This window comes from Macrobrachium rosenbergii, chromosome 13 (assembly GCF_040412425.1).
Source record: "Macrobrachium rosenbergii isolate ZJJX-2024 chromosome 13, ASM4041242v1, whole genome shotgun sequence".
Taxonomy (NCBI): domain Eukaryota; kingdom Metazoa; phylum Arthropoda; class Malacostraca; order Decapoda; family Palaemonidae; genus Macrobrachium; species Macrobrachium rosenbergii.
The window spans coordinates 23,136,711-23,152,572 of NC_089753.1; the positions used below are offsets into that span (position 1 = coordinate 23,136,711).

The 15,862-nt window shown below is 36.2% G+C and overlaps 1 protein-coding gene and 2 pseudogenes across 11 annotated transcripts in view; 1 reads left to right on the forward strand and 2 right to left on the reverse strand.

The window, feature by feature from the left end:
* The window catches only part of LOC136845024 (longitudinals lacking protein, isoforms H/M/V-like), a 345,912-nt gene that overhangs the window by 109,731 nt on the left and 220,319 nt on the right, over positions 1–15,862 (forward strand). The gene's annotated exons all lie outside the window — the stretch shown is intronic.
* Positions 2,591–5,471, reverse strand: LOC136844622 (uncharacterized; annotated as a pseudogene).
* On the reverse strand, positions 9,317–12,946 carry LOC136844552 (sericin 1-like; annotated as a pseudogene).

A 15,862-nucleotide genomic window follows, 5' to 3' on the forward strand; every position in this document is an offset into this window, starting at 1 on the left:
TATATATAAAGCAGTGCCACTAAGGAAAGAGAAAATGACAGAGTGGTGTTAGGCCTTTGACTTACTGTCCCTTACTCACAGACTGACAGAGATATAAAAATATTTATGCAAAGAAGTTAGTATAAATGACAGATGAGGATTATAAAGGAAAATATGTACCTGAATCCAGCACAGTGCTGAAGAATTAGTAGACCTACCAAAACAGAGGTTTATATTGAAGAGTTTTACATAAGATTAGGTAACTGAACTGGAAAAAGAGGAACAAGTCAATTAAAAGTTATACGGAAAAGATACTGACCACCAAAAATGGACCGTGGAAAGAGTAAGCTGATTGTATGCGCGTTATAAAAGTACAACTCAGTAATTCATCTTATAGTAAACATGAAATTTTCCAGTAGACATTCCTAAATACATATATTAAAACATACAAGATACATAGAAAATCATATAATGCAGCTAATCCAGTAATTCGTAGTGATTTTATATTTTAAGGTCATTCTTAGACGTTTTACCTACTCAGTGTCAGATAGTACATGCCCAGGCTAGAAGTTAAAATTTCCAGCTGGGAAGTAGGCTGTATGTGGCAGATTCTAAAGATTTCGTGAAGAAATCTTTCCGATCTAGCAAATCCTTACTGAACTATCAGTCAGAACATCCTACTGGGTTTCTTGATGAGAAATATTGCCATTGGATGGCTTGCCTAGATTTTGACAGAATACTCAGCACTTTCCCTTTAATTTGTACGTCTAAATCTTTACTAACTGGTCAATATAAAAGGGCAGTCCAAGTTTGGAATTTTATATGTTATGTTGTCACTTTCCTTAGGGCTATTTTTTTTTATTAATATTGCTTTATGTTATTATAGAAAAATCAGATTAATTAACAGATTTTAACGCTGATTTTATGGTTTCAAACTTCTAAAATAAGGCAAGCTAAGAATGTCATAGGAGTTTCTTCTCCATGTTACTTTGACTATAAGGCTTCTTTGTGGGCTGCATTTTTAGCAAATATCTAAATGTATGTGAAGGGATAACATAATTTGTCCTTATTTTCTCTATATTCCATTTCTAATCCAAATACTGAGGACTGACAATGCGGAATGCTCGTAAAAACTTAGAAGAAAAACTTGATATTTTGATATTAAGGTGGTGGCCTGAATGTAAATGGACATAGGTTAAGTTGTTAGTTGTTTCCTATAAGTACTGAATTTGCATTGAAATGGTTCTCTATGGATTGAACACCTAAGAAGGGGAAGCGTTATCTTTTCTAATTCTAAAATAAACTTAATGGATGGTACCTGGTTATTTAGATTAGAGAGTAAACCATTTACATCAATACCAGCAGGCAAAACAGCTAAAATACCGGAATATGTCTATACCACTTTAAAGGAGTATATATGATATTAGGTAAATATGGCTTTTCAAAAAATTCGACATATAAGTATGAGAGGTGTGGGGATAAAGGGTATCCCATTGCCATACGAAATATTTGTTGGTAGAATTCACCGTTGAATATATACTTACAGTCACAAATGGAAAACCTAGTAGTGAAATAATATGACTTATAGGTGGAGGTAATTCTTGATGGATTCGTTCGATACTAAGATACTCTAAAATAGAATCTATAGGGACTTTAGTAAAAAGAGAACAAACATCAAAACTGAGGTTGTTAACCATCTGCCTTTTTCATTGTTCTCCTCGATTGCTTGCAGTTCAAGATAATCGATTAAAATTTCCTCTTTTTATGTTTTACTAAAACAACTATTAGGTTTTAGGGATCTCATTGGTCAACTGATTACTGTTAGTATGCCTTGTTCACATCCCAGTAAACAAGGCCGATGAGAGAGAGAGAGAGAGTTCTAAAGAGAGGAGAGAGAGAGAGAGAGAGAGAGAGAGAGAGAGAGATAACTGTTATGTTTTAAAAATTGGGGACGTTTCATAGTAGTAGTCCTCGACCAAAATCATAGTGTTTGTTTAAGACCCACATGTGTTTTTTAAATAAAAGATAACATGAGAATTTTAGGCAGCAAGCTATGAGAAGACGATGTGGTTGTTAGATTCAACGAAAGGTTGTGGCTGTGTTTTTTTGTTTAGGAAAAAAATGTAAAAAAAGTGGAAAATTATTGAAAGTTTTTGTTGATATGAAATATTAACATAAATTAGTCTGCACATGCACAGAATTTAACAACAATAGAGAAAACAGGAAAGTTTCTGTAAAATTATGATAAAATGAGGTTTAACTGCAGTGGTGTACTTTCTGTGAGATAAATTTATCGGTATTGTTGTGTGTCTTGTTATTGTTTTATATTTATTCGAAACTTATTATATCACGTATATTCATGGTCGATAATAAGTCACATGCCCAGGAATAGAAGGTAAAACGAGGGTTGAATAAAAATGGGTATTACGATGCTCACTTTTATTGTTTTTATTTACATGTGCCAGAGCTTTGCTTTTCATGGTAATGCAGGTACTGTGATAGTGAGAAAATATAATACATTAGTTTCATAATAAAACTATTATTAACTAAAACTAATTAAGGTTCATCCATTCAACACGTGTTTGTAAGAAAGGTGTGCCTGAGTCCATTATCAGTTGAAAGTTAAGACATATCCAAATTTATTGGGGTTCTTTGATGCATCGTACTGAGTGAGTTTGAAGTTTTGTGGACTGTGTCTTTGTGAAGAAGGAGCAGAATACTGTGAGGGGGAAGATGGTCGTGGAAACCACTAGGTGATGATGAAGAGAACGGTGCGACTTGAGATGATGTTGAAGTTGAAATGCTGCTGCAGAGGAAGAAGATGGTGAGCCAACTGATCCTGTGTGAGATGGAGATGAAGAAGAGAAGATGGTTTAGATGGGCGAGGTCCCTTGAAGAAGAAACCTCCTGAGGTTTGAAACCAATTCCCTTGTCCAGCACGGAAGCGAACAGTGCGTCAGGTTCCATCATCATCTACGACAGTGTAAGTTCCGCTAACATTTCCATCAGCATCTGCAGTCTCTGATCTTGAATACTGTTCAGAGTCAAAGGCAAAGTTATAGGAAGCATCAGCATTGGAATTAGCTAATGGGTCAATGAAAGGGACTTCTTGTACAGGTGTAATCCTACCTGTAGGCTGACCAGAAGGTGCTCCAGGGACAATAGGACCTTTGGAATGTGATCCTCAGCAATGAATCCAGTGTCAGAACCAGCTTGATACTGGATCTGTCGTCGTTGACCATCATCAGCAACAAATGCAAAATCTCCATCAACATTGTTACTGGTGTCACCTGCTTCATTCCTTGAGTGGCTGGATGTTTCGATGCAAAAGCATAACTTCCATCTGGCCTTAGTTCACTGCATGAGTATTAGCTTCTTCAAACGTGGACGAGTTGAGGAAGAGGGACGAGTGCCAGAAGAATATGTTTGAGAACCAGCAGAAATAGATGAACCGGCAGAACCGTGAAGAGGTGATGGGGCACGGTAAGTTGATGGACGTGAGGTACCACGGAAGGCAGAGGACTGGGAGGAGGTAGGTGTGTTTGAAGATGGGGGCAGTTGGTAGGTGATCTCCAGATGCAGTGAATCCTCTATCAGCTCCAGCTTGATAGTCAACCCTTCTTCTGACACCATCATCAGCAACAAAAGAAAACTGTCCCTGTACATTAAGGTTAGCATCAGCAGATTCTGAGCGAGAATGGTCACCAGCATCGAAGGAGAAAGAATAAGAGCCATCATTATTAGATGAGGTATGTGAAGAAGCAGCACCACTTTGTGAAGAGGAAAGGTTCCACTTGCACTCTTGACAGCAACAACAGAAGAGGAAGATGGCGTAGAACCTGCAGCAGGTGATGTAACTAGAACCTGGAGGAGCAGAGTTGAGTTCTGCTACTTGAGGGAATCTGGTACCTGAGGAAGATTGTCGTAGCTGCTGGAGTAGAAGGAGAAGATTGAGGAGTTTTAGGTGACAGTGGAAGGTCATTACCTTCTACAACAAAGCCAGTACCACGACCTGCAGTGTAAGAGTAGGTTCTTGTGATTCCATCATCGTCTGTGTAAGAGTAAGATCCTCGGACATTTCCAGTGGCATCACTTTGCTCTGATCTTGTTTGTCCTTCTCCAGCAAACTGGAAACCATAAGAAGCATCAGCATTTGGGTTAGCGAGAGGATCAACGAAAGGTGGACGAGCCCTTGCAGCAGCATGGGCTGCATGGAAGTCAGGATGTGGTTGTGGAAGGTGAGATCCTGATGGGACAAAACCACCCTCACCAGCTGTGTATTGAAGATTGACAGAATTGCCATCAGGATCAACATAGCCAAACCTTCCATCTTGCTGTCCAACCCTTGTAGACTTGGCACTCTCAAAGGCTCCTTCACCAGTATCATGGCCATATTTATAAGTACCATCTCTATGAAGGACAAAATACTGGGAACGCCTTCCAGTTCCTACTTGAGGTATGTTGTAGGCTCCATCTGGTCCAGGCAAACTTAGAGTGCTAACTGTCACAGCAGACAACACTGCCTGCAAGTGATAAAATATATCAATTTAAAGGAAATGGTTTGGAATGTAAGTAAATTAATTTTTATTTATTCATGTCTATTTATCCTTAAAAAATTGAAGATTAAGTCCTTATATGGTATTGCAAATAAAAATATTATTAAATGAAATGAGTGTAGATGAAATGATGCCGTGTTTTTGATATAGAAATTATTTTATATAAAGTGATAGAGAAAGGCATATATATATATATATATATATATATATTTTTATATAAAAGATGCCCGAAATGATTATGTGTGTGTGAGTGTGTGTTTGTTTGGGAGATGATTGTCTGACTTGTGTATACGGATGCATGTTTTGAGGATATGGTTTAGTCATGTGGAGAGAATAGGAACGTGATTGATTGGACTGAAAATAATGTACTATTTGGAAGAAATTGAGGAAGCAGAGTTGTTTGAAAGACAGGCTATGAAAGTGGTGGATAAATGGTGAAAAGAAGTGTATATATTGAAAGGAAGGATGTTGAACACCCAGGAGAACAAGAGTGTGTGAAAGTGGAGTTTGATGTTGCAGCGGTGTGTACTGACGAGTGATCTTGACTTGTCCTCTGTGTAGGTGTATCGTGTGGCTAATATTTTGGAGGGTTTTGGTACGTGAGGTTCATTTCATTCACGATCCGGCTTTTAATGTTTGATTCCGTGCAGTATAATTTTGACGCCTTTTTTCCGATAAAAGGAACCTCCTGAGGTTAATGCCTGAAAAGGTAATATATGATAAACATATATATATATATATATATATATATATATATATATATATATATAAATATATATAACTATATATATATATATATATATATATATATATATTAAATATATATAAGAATGATAGAGAGAGAGAGAGAGAGAGAGAGAGAGAGAGAGAGAGAGCAGTATTTTTAGATCCCAACACATCGCTGAGTGCTATTACCAATCTAATCCAGGAGGCCATTGTGGAGATGGCTGGGAGGGTGGGTTTCCTTCAGGCGACGCCGATGGCCCACGAGTGAGTGAGCTGCCTTTGCAAGAGATGAGGCCCTTTATACCCAGTAAGCATGAGTCCATGATCAGACTCAGACTGGAGAAGCTTTCTAGGGTGACTATAGGGGAGAAGGACAGAAATCAGGGCATCAGCCAGTAGATTGCCAGATCTGATATTCGTGGCCTGTAAAGAGTTGTGCTATGATCGCCCTTGGGAGAACCAGATCCTGTGCTTATTCCGTTGTTTTGTCCGTTTTTATTTGATTTTTGAAGTGAAATGTTTCTGTCATTTTTTCCTCGATATTCATTATAATGATCTGTTGTTATCATTAGCAGAATAATATATCATTTAGCATACACTTGTATTGAATTTCATGTAAACGATGATATATTTGTTCTTCTGTTATAGTAATAATTTGCCAAAGGTATGATATATGTGATATATGTTGAGGCTGAAACTTGAGATGACAACAGTGACGTGGAGGGAGTCTGAATGAAAGGTTCATTTGTAATTTCAAAGTGAAACATCTCTTTTGAGGCCAGTGTTATGCGCTTTTAGAACTGGGTCAGTGTTCCATTCTTAAGAACTGAATAAAAGATTGTTGTTGACAGCATCAAAGTGAGTGTTAAGAGTTGAACCATTGCAAAGATTTGAAATTGATTTCATCTCACACGTTTTTCCGTCTGATTCTCAACAGTCTGGCTGAAAGAAACGGGAACATTTTTGTTTGGATAATCAGTCTTAAGGGTCATTAGTTTGGTTTTTGAGATTTCGGAAGTTCAGGAAAGTGATGCAGTATTTTAATGATAAAATTGGTTTGATTTCCATTTGATTAAGTTGGGGATATTTTTATTCATGAAGCAGCTGTATGGGGGGAAGAAAGTATATTTTTCGATATGCGATAATCATTACTAGTGGTTAACCATCTCTTTCTCTCTCTTCTCTTCTCTTCTTCTAATCAAAACTTCAAACGCAATGTTCTCACTGAAAAAATTAGTGTTCAAATTGAAGACGTTTTGTTTTAAAAAATGATTTAAAATTTTGTCTTGTCCGATCAGCTGATCGTCATCAAGGTCATGAAGGCTGCAGGAATAGATAAATGTACAAAGATAGATCGCTAGTAAAATGGAGGCTGAATGAGCACTGGGAGTAGGCTAAATCTCTACGTATGCGAATCTTTCTTTGTTAATAATTTAATTTTTATTAATTCTGTTTATGCTTCGGATTTTTTCAATTTGTAATTTTGAATTTTCTTTTTTTAGTTTTCCCTTGTTTCTTTGATTTTTTATTGTGTTTCAAAAGGGTCCAAGAGTTGTTAAGAAATCTTTATTTAATTAGTAACAAAATCTTTCCTTGATTTTATAATGCCCCGAGGAGTTTGCCTAATTTTAGATTTTGAATAAATATTTAAAGATTTGAAATGTAAATATTTTAAAGATTTGAAATTTATTTGAAAGTAAATATTTTAAAGATTTGATGTATGTATGTAAAATATCTGACACTCATTGTATTTTTCTTCTTCTTGCTGAAATTCTTCTTCTATTTTATCTTCTTATAGGCTTCTAATGGTGGCGTTGGATTTGGAGTTTAAAAACGTGTCATTGTCAAGGGCACATTGAATGACTTGTATGGTTATTTTAGCATTTGAAAACAAGTTTGCAAAGGTAGTATAAATGAGATGGGTTACAAAGACTATTTTTAAAACTGTTGAACTGTTCTTTATGCAGTGTTTTATCAAGAAGACTTTGATATTAAAATTTCCTGGACCAAAAAGCTGAAAGTTCAATTGATGTTAGATATAAGATTTTGCTGGGTGCCAGCACTGATTGATTTTGTTTTGAAGAGCATGAAGAATAGCAAAACAGGCAATGTTGAACTACTTCCAAGAAGGTGTACAAGAATTTTGCCCCAGATTTGAGCTTCCAGTACATGCAAACTTGAAAAAAATGCAGAAAATGACATCTGTTATAAACTGAACTATCAGCAATTTATCCTCCGTTGTGCCATGGAAGATGGTATATGTTTGATTAATTTGAAGTGCCACTTTTAATTAACTCATAAATTTTTGATGAATATAACCACCAGTCCTTCTTGGGAAGATTTTATGTTCCTTCCTGAGTGTGAGTGCATTTTATGGATGAATGGCAGGTTTTGGGGATCTGATGGTTTCAAAACTGAAAACAGTGAGAATGATGGCGTTTATCTCGCTATGGAAGGCTTTGTGCCTGCATTTTTTAGAAATATCCAGTATGGGCATTTTTTAGCTTTATCTCATTTCAACTCAAATCCTGAGGAAAATTGATGCAGTTCAGCTGAATAAATACTTGCATTTTAAAAGAATGAATGTAGAACATAGTTGTTGTTGATTTCCAAGAACTGAATTTGAATTATTCTTATTGAACACCTTTTGATTGTCTGAAAAATTATTAAATTTAATTTTTTTTTATTGAGGAAACCATTCAAATACTTAAAATACCGTCAATATGTGGTAACTTTTAAGAATATTGATAATTATAAATGTTTTAAAAATTCCCCATATAAAATCAGAACCCTAAAATTGATTACTTTCACACCGTTGAATATATACTTAGGCACAAATGGAAAACCTAGTAGTGAAATAATATGAAACCAGTGGTGATATGATGGATAAAATATTGCTGAAGTTGCTTTATAGAACAAAATCAAAACTAAAAATTATCAGTCAAACATGGTTTAGTGTGTGCACCACTCATCACGTTTCTCTGTCCTGTTTATATATGTCAAGATTTTATACCACATATATACCCACTATATATATACATTACATGTATTGTTATCTTTGTTTATAGAAATTGCACCAGACTGTTGTTCTGGATCTCGGCAAGTTTTTCAAAGATGAGGTTGTTAGCCATATGCCTTGTTCCAGTCATGACGTGACTTGACAGTCAATTAACTGTTGTTGTTTTATTACATCTTTTAGGTTCTAAAGATCCGTTGGTGAACTGATTACTGTAAACAAGACATCCTGTCAACAAGATTCAGAGAGAGAGAGAGAGAAGAGAGAGAGAGAGAGAGAGAGAGAGAGAGAGAGAGAGAGAGAGAGAGAGATACCTGTTATGTTTTAAAAATTGGAGACGTTTCATAGTAGGCCTCAACCAAAATCATAGTGGCGTTATTTAAGGCACACTTGTGTTTTAAACCAAAAAGATAGCATGAAAACTTTAGGCAGCAAGCAATGAGGAGACGATCTGGTTGTTAGATTTAACGGAAGGTTGTGGCTGTGCATGTTTTTCGTTTTAATAATAAAAAAATGGGAAAAAAAAAAAAAGTTTTTGTTGATCAGAAATCCAATTAAGATTAATTAGTCTGCATATGCACAGAATTTAGCAACGATAGAGGAAAAAGGAAAAGTTTCTGTAAAATTATTATAAATCAGGTTTAAATTGCAGTGGTGTACTTTCTGTGAGATAAATATATCAGTATTGTTGTGTGTGTTGGTAGGATTTTTTTATATTTATTTTTTGAATCTTATTATGGTCACATAGATACGCATATTCATGGTAGATATTTAAGTCACATGCCTCAAGAATCATTGTATTTAATCAAAAAAAGCGAAGGTTGAATAAAAATGGGTATTACGGTGCTCACTTTTTATTGTTTTTATTTACATGTGCTGAAGCTTTGCTTTTCATGGTAATGCAGGTACTGTGATAGTGAGAAAATATAATACATTAGTTTAATAAATTATTATTAACTAAAACCAATTAAGGCTCATCCCATTTATTAACATCACATTTCCAAACGTGTTTGCAAGAAAGGTGCGCCTGAGTCCATTATCAGTTGAAAGTTAAAACATATCCAAATTTATTGGGGTTCTTTGAGGCGTCGTACTGAGTGAGTTTGAAGTTTTGTGGACTGTGTCTTTGTGAAGAAGGAGCAGAATACTGTGAGGGGGAAGATGGTCGTGTGAACCACTAGGTGATGATGAAGAGAACGGTGTGACTTGAGATGACGTTGAAGCAGCAAATGCTCCTGCTGAGGAAGAAGATGGTGAGCCAACTGATCCTGTGTGAGATGGAGAGGAAGAGGAAGATGGTTTAGATGGGCGAGGTCCCCTTGAAGAAGAAACCTCCTGAGGTTCGAAACCAATTCTGTCCAGCACGGAAGCGAACAGTGCGTCGGGTTCCATCATCATCTACGACAGTGTAAGTTCCACTAACATTTCCATCAGCATCTGCAGTCTCTGATCTTGAATACTGTTCAGAGTCAAAGGCAAAGTTATAGGAGGCATCAGCATTGGAATTAGCTAATGGGTCAATGAAAGGGACTTCTTGTACAGGTGTAATCCTACCTGTAGGCTGACCAGAAGGTGCTCCAGGGACAACAGGACCTTTGGAATGTGGGATCCTCAGCAATGAATCCAGTGTCAGAACCAGCTTGATACTGGATCTGTCGTCGTTGACCATCATCAGCAACAAATGCAAAATCTCCATCAACATTGTTACTGCTGTCGCCTGCTTCATTCCTTGAGTGGCTGGATGTTTCATATGCAAAAGCATAACTTCCATCTGGCCTTAGTTCACTGCGAGTATTAGCTTCTTCGAAACGTGGACGAGTTGAGAAAGAGGGACGAGTGCCAGAAGAATATGTTTGAGAACCTGCAGAAATAGATGAACCGGCAGAACCGTGAAGAGAAGGTGATGGGGCACGGTAAGTTGATGGACGTGAGGTACCATGGAAGGCAGAGGACTGGGAGGAGGCAGGTGTGTTTGAAGATGGGGCAGTTGGTAGATGATCTCCAGATGCAGTGAATCCTCTATCAGCTCCAGCTTGATAGTCAACCCTTCTTCTGACACCATCATCAGCAACAAAAGAAAACTGTCCCTGTACATTAAGGTTAGCATCAGCAGATTCTGAGCGAGAATGGTCACCAGCATCGAAGGAGAAAGAGTAAGAGCCATCATTATTAGATGAGGTATGTGAAGAAGAGGCACCACTTTGTGAAGAGGAAAAGGTTCCACTTGCACTCTTTACAGCAACAACAGAAGAGGAAGATGATGTAGAACTTGCAGCAGTCGTTGTGCTACTTGAGGAGAATCTGGTACCTGAGGAAGATTGTCGTGTACCTGCTGGAGTAGAAGGAGAAGATTGAGGAGTTTTAGGTGACAGTGGAAGGTCATTACCTTCTACAACGAAGCCAGTACCACGACCTGCAGTGTAAGAGTAGGTTCTTGTGATTCCATCATCGTCTGTGTAAGAGTAAGATCCTCGGACATTTCCAGTGGCATCACTTTGCTCTGATCTTGTTTGTCCTTCTCCAGCAAACTGGAAACCATAAGAAGCATCAGCATTTGGGTTAGCGAGAGGATCAACGAAAGGTGGACGAGCTCTTGCAGCAGCATGGGCTGCATGGAAGTCAGGATGTGGTTGTGGGAGGTGAGATCCTGATGGGACAAAACCACCCTCACCAGCTGTGTATTGAAGATTGACAGAATTGCCATCAGGATCAACATAGCCAAACCTTCCATCTTGCTTGTCCAACCCTTGTAGACTTGGCACTCTCAAAGGCTCCTTCACCAGTATCATGGCCATATTTATAAGTACCATCTCTATGAAGGACAAAATACTGGGAACGCCTTCCAGTTCCTACTTGAGGTATGTTGTAGGCCCCATCAGGTCCAGGCAAACTTAGAGTGCTAACTGTCAAGACAGACAACACAACCTGCAATTAAAAAAAATTCGTTTTATAAATGGAAAATATGCATTTCTGTGCTATATGTAAGATTACCTTTAATCATAAACAGTAAGTTAAAAATCTGTTAGAATAGATAAATTGCAGTTATATCATAATGACATTGTGATATGAATTTCTATATCAGTGAAAAGATTTGGTGTCTTGTATATGCAGAAATTATTTCTAGTGTTAAGTGACTGAATTGGCATGGCTGCACAAATTACCCTTAGTCTTTGAAATTCATATTCAAATAGATAGAAAATTTAATTCATTAGAAATGAAATTTACATACTGCACATTTAGAGATGATATCCAGAGGTACAATGATAGTAATACATGAGAGGCAAGAATGAGATTGTGTCTTTTAAAAGTGCTGAGAAGGAGAGGAGTTTTAAAGAGTACATCATCCTCATGTGGATGGTTAGGACAAGAAGGGATTTGAATAAGTTCACCAGTGACCAGAAGGAAGAGTGTGGGAGATCGAGCAAGTGTGTAATGGACATTACGAGAATTGGACAGGCGTGAAGAGAAAAGGGTTAAACCCCCAACTAGGGAGAGTGACGAAGAAGACCTCAAACCAGTACTTATCAAATGACTTAGAAAAGAGTGAAGAAGTGATATAAAATTCCCTGAAATAACACGTACTAGAGGAGCATTGATACAGAATATACTAAGTTTCTTTTCAGTGAAATGAGTTAAATAGGATGAGAGACAAGTAGTTGATTTTGCCGTGAGAAGCCGAAATGACTGTAAGAGAAACGTCTGTAGGACTCAATTAGTCAGGGTTAGAGTGAATAGAGTTTCAGCATTACATCTGGTATAGATAAGAGCAACGAGGAGAGTGGAAGGACTTAGAAGTCTCTGTTTGAGGAAACCTTGTGGAGAATAGTATGTCTGCCAGGGGAAAGATGAATACTTTTAGAGTGGAAGTGTTGAAAATGATAGTGCAAGATGGAGTGGCATAGAAAGGTAAAAGAATTAACCCTATCACAAGTGGAGTCACGACCACTGGTTACGTGTCCACTGCCATGTCTGCGAGTTGCTGTCCATGGTGTGAATTTTCGTGGAAGTTCTTGTGCCAGTAAAGTGCAACTGAGTCCAAAAGTTTCATAAGAAAAAGTAATATGAAAAGGGATTCGTGATTATCGTAGATGTGAAAAATAGTAAGGTGGGCCAAGAAGCTGAAGGAAGGTAGTGTATGCATATGCTTTTGCCACGAAAAATCCTTTAGTTGCAATAAAAGCAATTCAGAAATGCCCTATTTCCATGGTGAATGTGGACACAAGAACGAGAGAGAGAGAGAGAGAGAGAGAGAGAGAGAGAGAGAGAGAGAGAGAGAGAGAGAGAGAGAGAGAGAGAGAAACTGGATTCACAGGAAGGTACTCCTCTAACACATCACTGAGTGCTACTATTACCGAAGCTAATCCAGGAGGCCATTGTGGAGATGGCTGGGAGGGTGGGTTTCCTTCAGGCGACGCCGATGGCCCACGAGTGAGTGAGCTGCCTTTGCAAGAGATGAGGCCCTTTTATACCCCGAGGAGGCCGTGAGACGGAATGAGAGTAGGAGAGTGGACGGGGTTGGGTGAGCAAGTTGAGAGAGGGGTAGGGAGGAGAGGGACAGAATCAGGGCATCAGCCAGTGCCCTTATTGTCAGATCTGAATTCGTGGCCTGTCGTGGCCTGTAAACAGTTGTGCCTGATCGCCCTTGGGAGAACCAGATCCCGTGCTTCATATTCCGTTGTGTCTCGTCCGTTTTTTATTTGATTTTTTGGAGTTTGAAATTGCATTTCCTGATGCGATTCTCTGCCTCGATATTTATCATTATGATCCTGGTTATCATTAGCAGAATAATGGTATCATCTAGCGAATATTTGTTTTGAGTTTCATGTAAAACATTCTAGTGGTTTGTTCCGATGTTTGTACAAAGTAAATTATGTAGTAATTTGCCGAAGCTCTGACGAAGGTACCTCCATTGTGCATAATTGTTTGGGGCCAGTGTTGAGAGAGGCTGCCCCGAGCTCAATAAGAGCAAGTCTGGAATGAGAGTTCATTTGCATTTAAAAGCAAACATTCCTGAGAGCCAGAGTTGCAAATTTTAGAACTGGAATCAGTGTTCCAAAGAACTGGAATTAAAAGTTTTCGGTCTGTAGAGCAAACATCAAAGTGTTGCAGTCTTTAAGACTTTGAATTTAGGGGTTTTGTACTTTGACCTGGAATTGAATCATGAATGAAGAACAATTTTTGCTATTTATTGTTTTTCCGTCAATTTGGAAGTGGGTGAATATCCGCTAATTGTATTCCATCTCATGACATATTAGACTTTTTCATTTTGTTTGCAGTCACGTTAGTAACTGGCCAAGTAACAGATAATTTATCTCCTTAGGTTTTCTCAATCCCATAGCGTAGAAAAAGGTATGATCTGTTTTGAATTTTGTTTAAAAGATCTTCTAGTTTATTGACGTCTTTGCATTATAGTTAATAAAATTCTTTCATTGCATTGTGAATAGGTTGGGGTTTTAGTTTTGATGAAGCGTTACGTTGCTCTCTCTCTCTCTCTCTCTCTCTCTCTCTCTCTCTCTCTCTCTCTCTCTCTCTCTCTCTCTCTCTCTCGTAATGCAAACTTATGCCCTTATAGTTGAGGATGAAAATCCACAACAGCCAATACAGTGTTCATGGATTGAAGACGTTCCATTGTTTCAACGAAAATGAATTAAGCGGAATTTTATTATTGTCCGATCAGCTGATCGTCATCTGTGTGGTCATGAAATTGCAGGAATAGATAAACGTATAGAAGGTGGATCGCTGCAGTCATGAAATTGTGGAGGCTGATATGTGGTTCTGGGAGTACATCTCTACGTATGCAAATCTTTCTTTGTTATTCATTCCATTGTAATTTTGATTCTTCTTCTTCTGTTTGTGTGAGTTTTTTTTTTTTTGTATTTGTAGTTTTGAATTGTTCTTTTGGTTTGTTTTTCCCTTTGATCTTCTTTTTTTTTCTTTATTGAAATATCTGTATGATTGGTTTTTTTTTTTTGTTAAGAGTGATGTTAAGTTTTTGGATTGACTATCGTGGGTAGCCCGATCTTTCCTTATGAATGGATGATTGTAATGCCGGAGATTTTATTGACTGAGGCGATCAATCAATCATTCAGTCTATATTGTAAATATATATTATGTTGATAGGTATATATATGTTTATATGTATTTATGTATATATATATATATATATATATATATATATATATATATATATATATATATATATATATATATATATATATATATATATATATATATATATATATAATATATATATATATATATATATATATATCATATATATATATATACATATATATATATATATATATATATATATATATATATATATATATATATATATATATATATATATATATATATATATATATATAATATAGTTGTAGTGCCAACCTAAGCACTGACAGAGTGGTGTTGGCCTTTTGGATTATTTGTCCCTTATTTATTTCATATAGTATAAAAATAAGTTTGCAAAGAAAGTTAGTTATAAATATAGATGGGGATTATAAATATAAATATTAAATCACATACATTGAAGAATTAGTATACCTAAAAACATATTTATATTGATATATATTTTATATAAGATTATATATATGATTGTCGAATCCAAAGATTTAAAATTTATACAAACTTGTAGAATCTGCTTTATACAGCTAAAATGTTTTTAACTGATTGTATGGCATGTAAATTTGGACCCTCTATTAGTAAAATGTTTTAATGAAAAAGCTTAAATCACTGACTTAGTTACAAAACAGTTACCTTGTATGTTTTAAAACATAACATCGTATATTTTTATGTAGAAATGTTCACATGCAAAAATTTTTATTCCCTTAAAGGAGAGTTACTGAGTTGTATTTTATAACATTTTTGGTGGTTAGTCACCATTCTTGTATAATCTTTTAATTGTCCTGTCCCCTGCTTCTGTGCTGTTGAGCCTAATCTTTTGTGAAACCTCTTAAATATTCAACCTTGTTTTGATATGTCTACTAATTCTTCAGTTGTATGGGTCCCAAAAACATATCTTTTCTTTTGTAATCCCCATCTGTCATAATACCTTCTTTGTAAACTTATTTTTATATTTTTCAGTCTGCCAAGTAATCCTTGCAGTACTCATGGTTTCCCTTTCCTTCATGATTTTGCATTTATTTATATATTCATCACTTTCCATATTTTTTTATTAAATACACATAAATTTTAAATAAATAAATAAGTTATTTATATATAGATTCTATACAGATTTTAACACACAAATATTTACAAACACTCACACACACATACATATATAAGTTTACACATATTATATTATATATATGTTATTTGATTCTAATAAGGCTTGCCCTTTATTATGCAAATTCTTCAGTTTTTGGATATGCATTGTAACTATGATATCCTTATTTTTGTCAACATCCAAACCAAAGAAATTGAAGAGACTTCCGTTTGGTTGTTACAATTCGTAGTGACAAGCATATCCAAAAAAGCATAGAAGAAAAACTATTAAGAGGGCATTTAAATTTTATTATGTATTGATATTATATATATGTTATTGGTTTAATATATATATTATGTGTGTTTGTGTGTGTGTGTA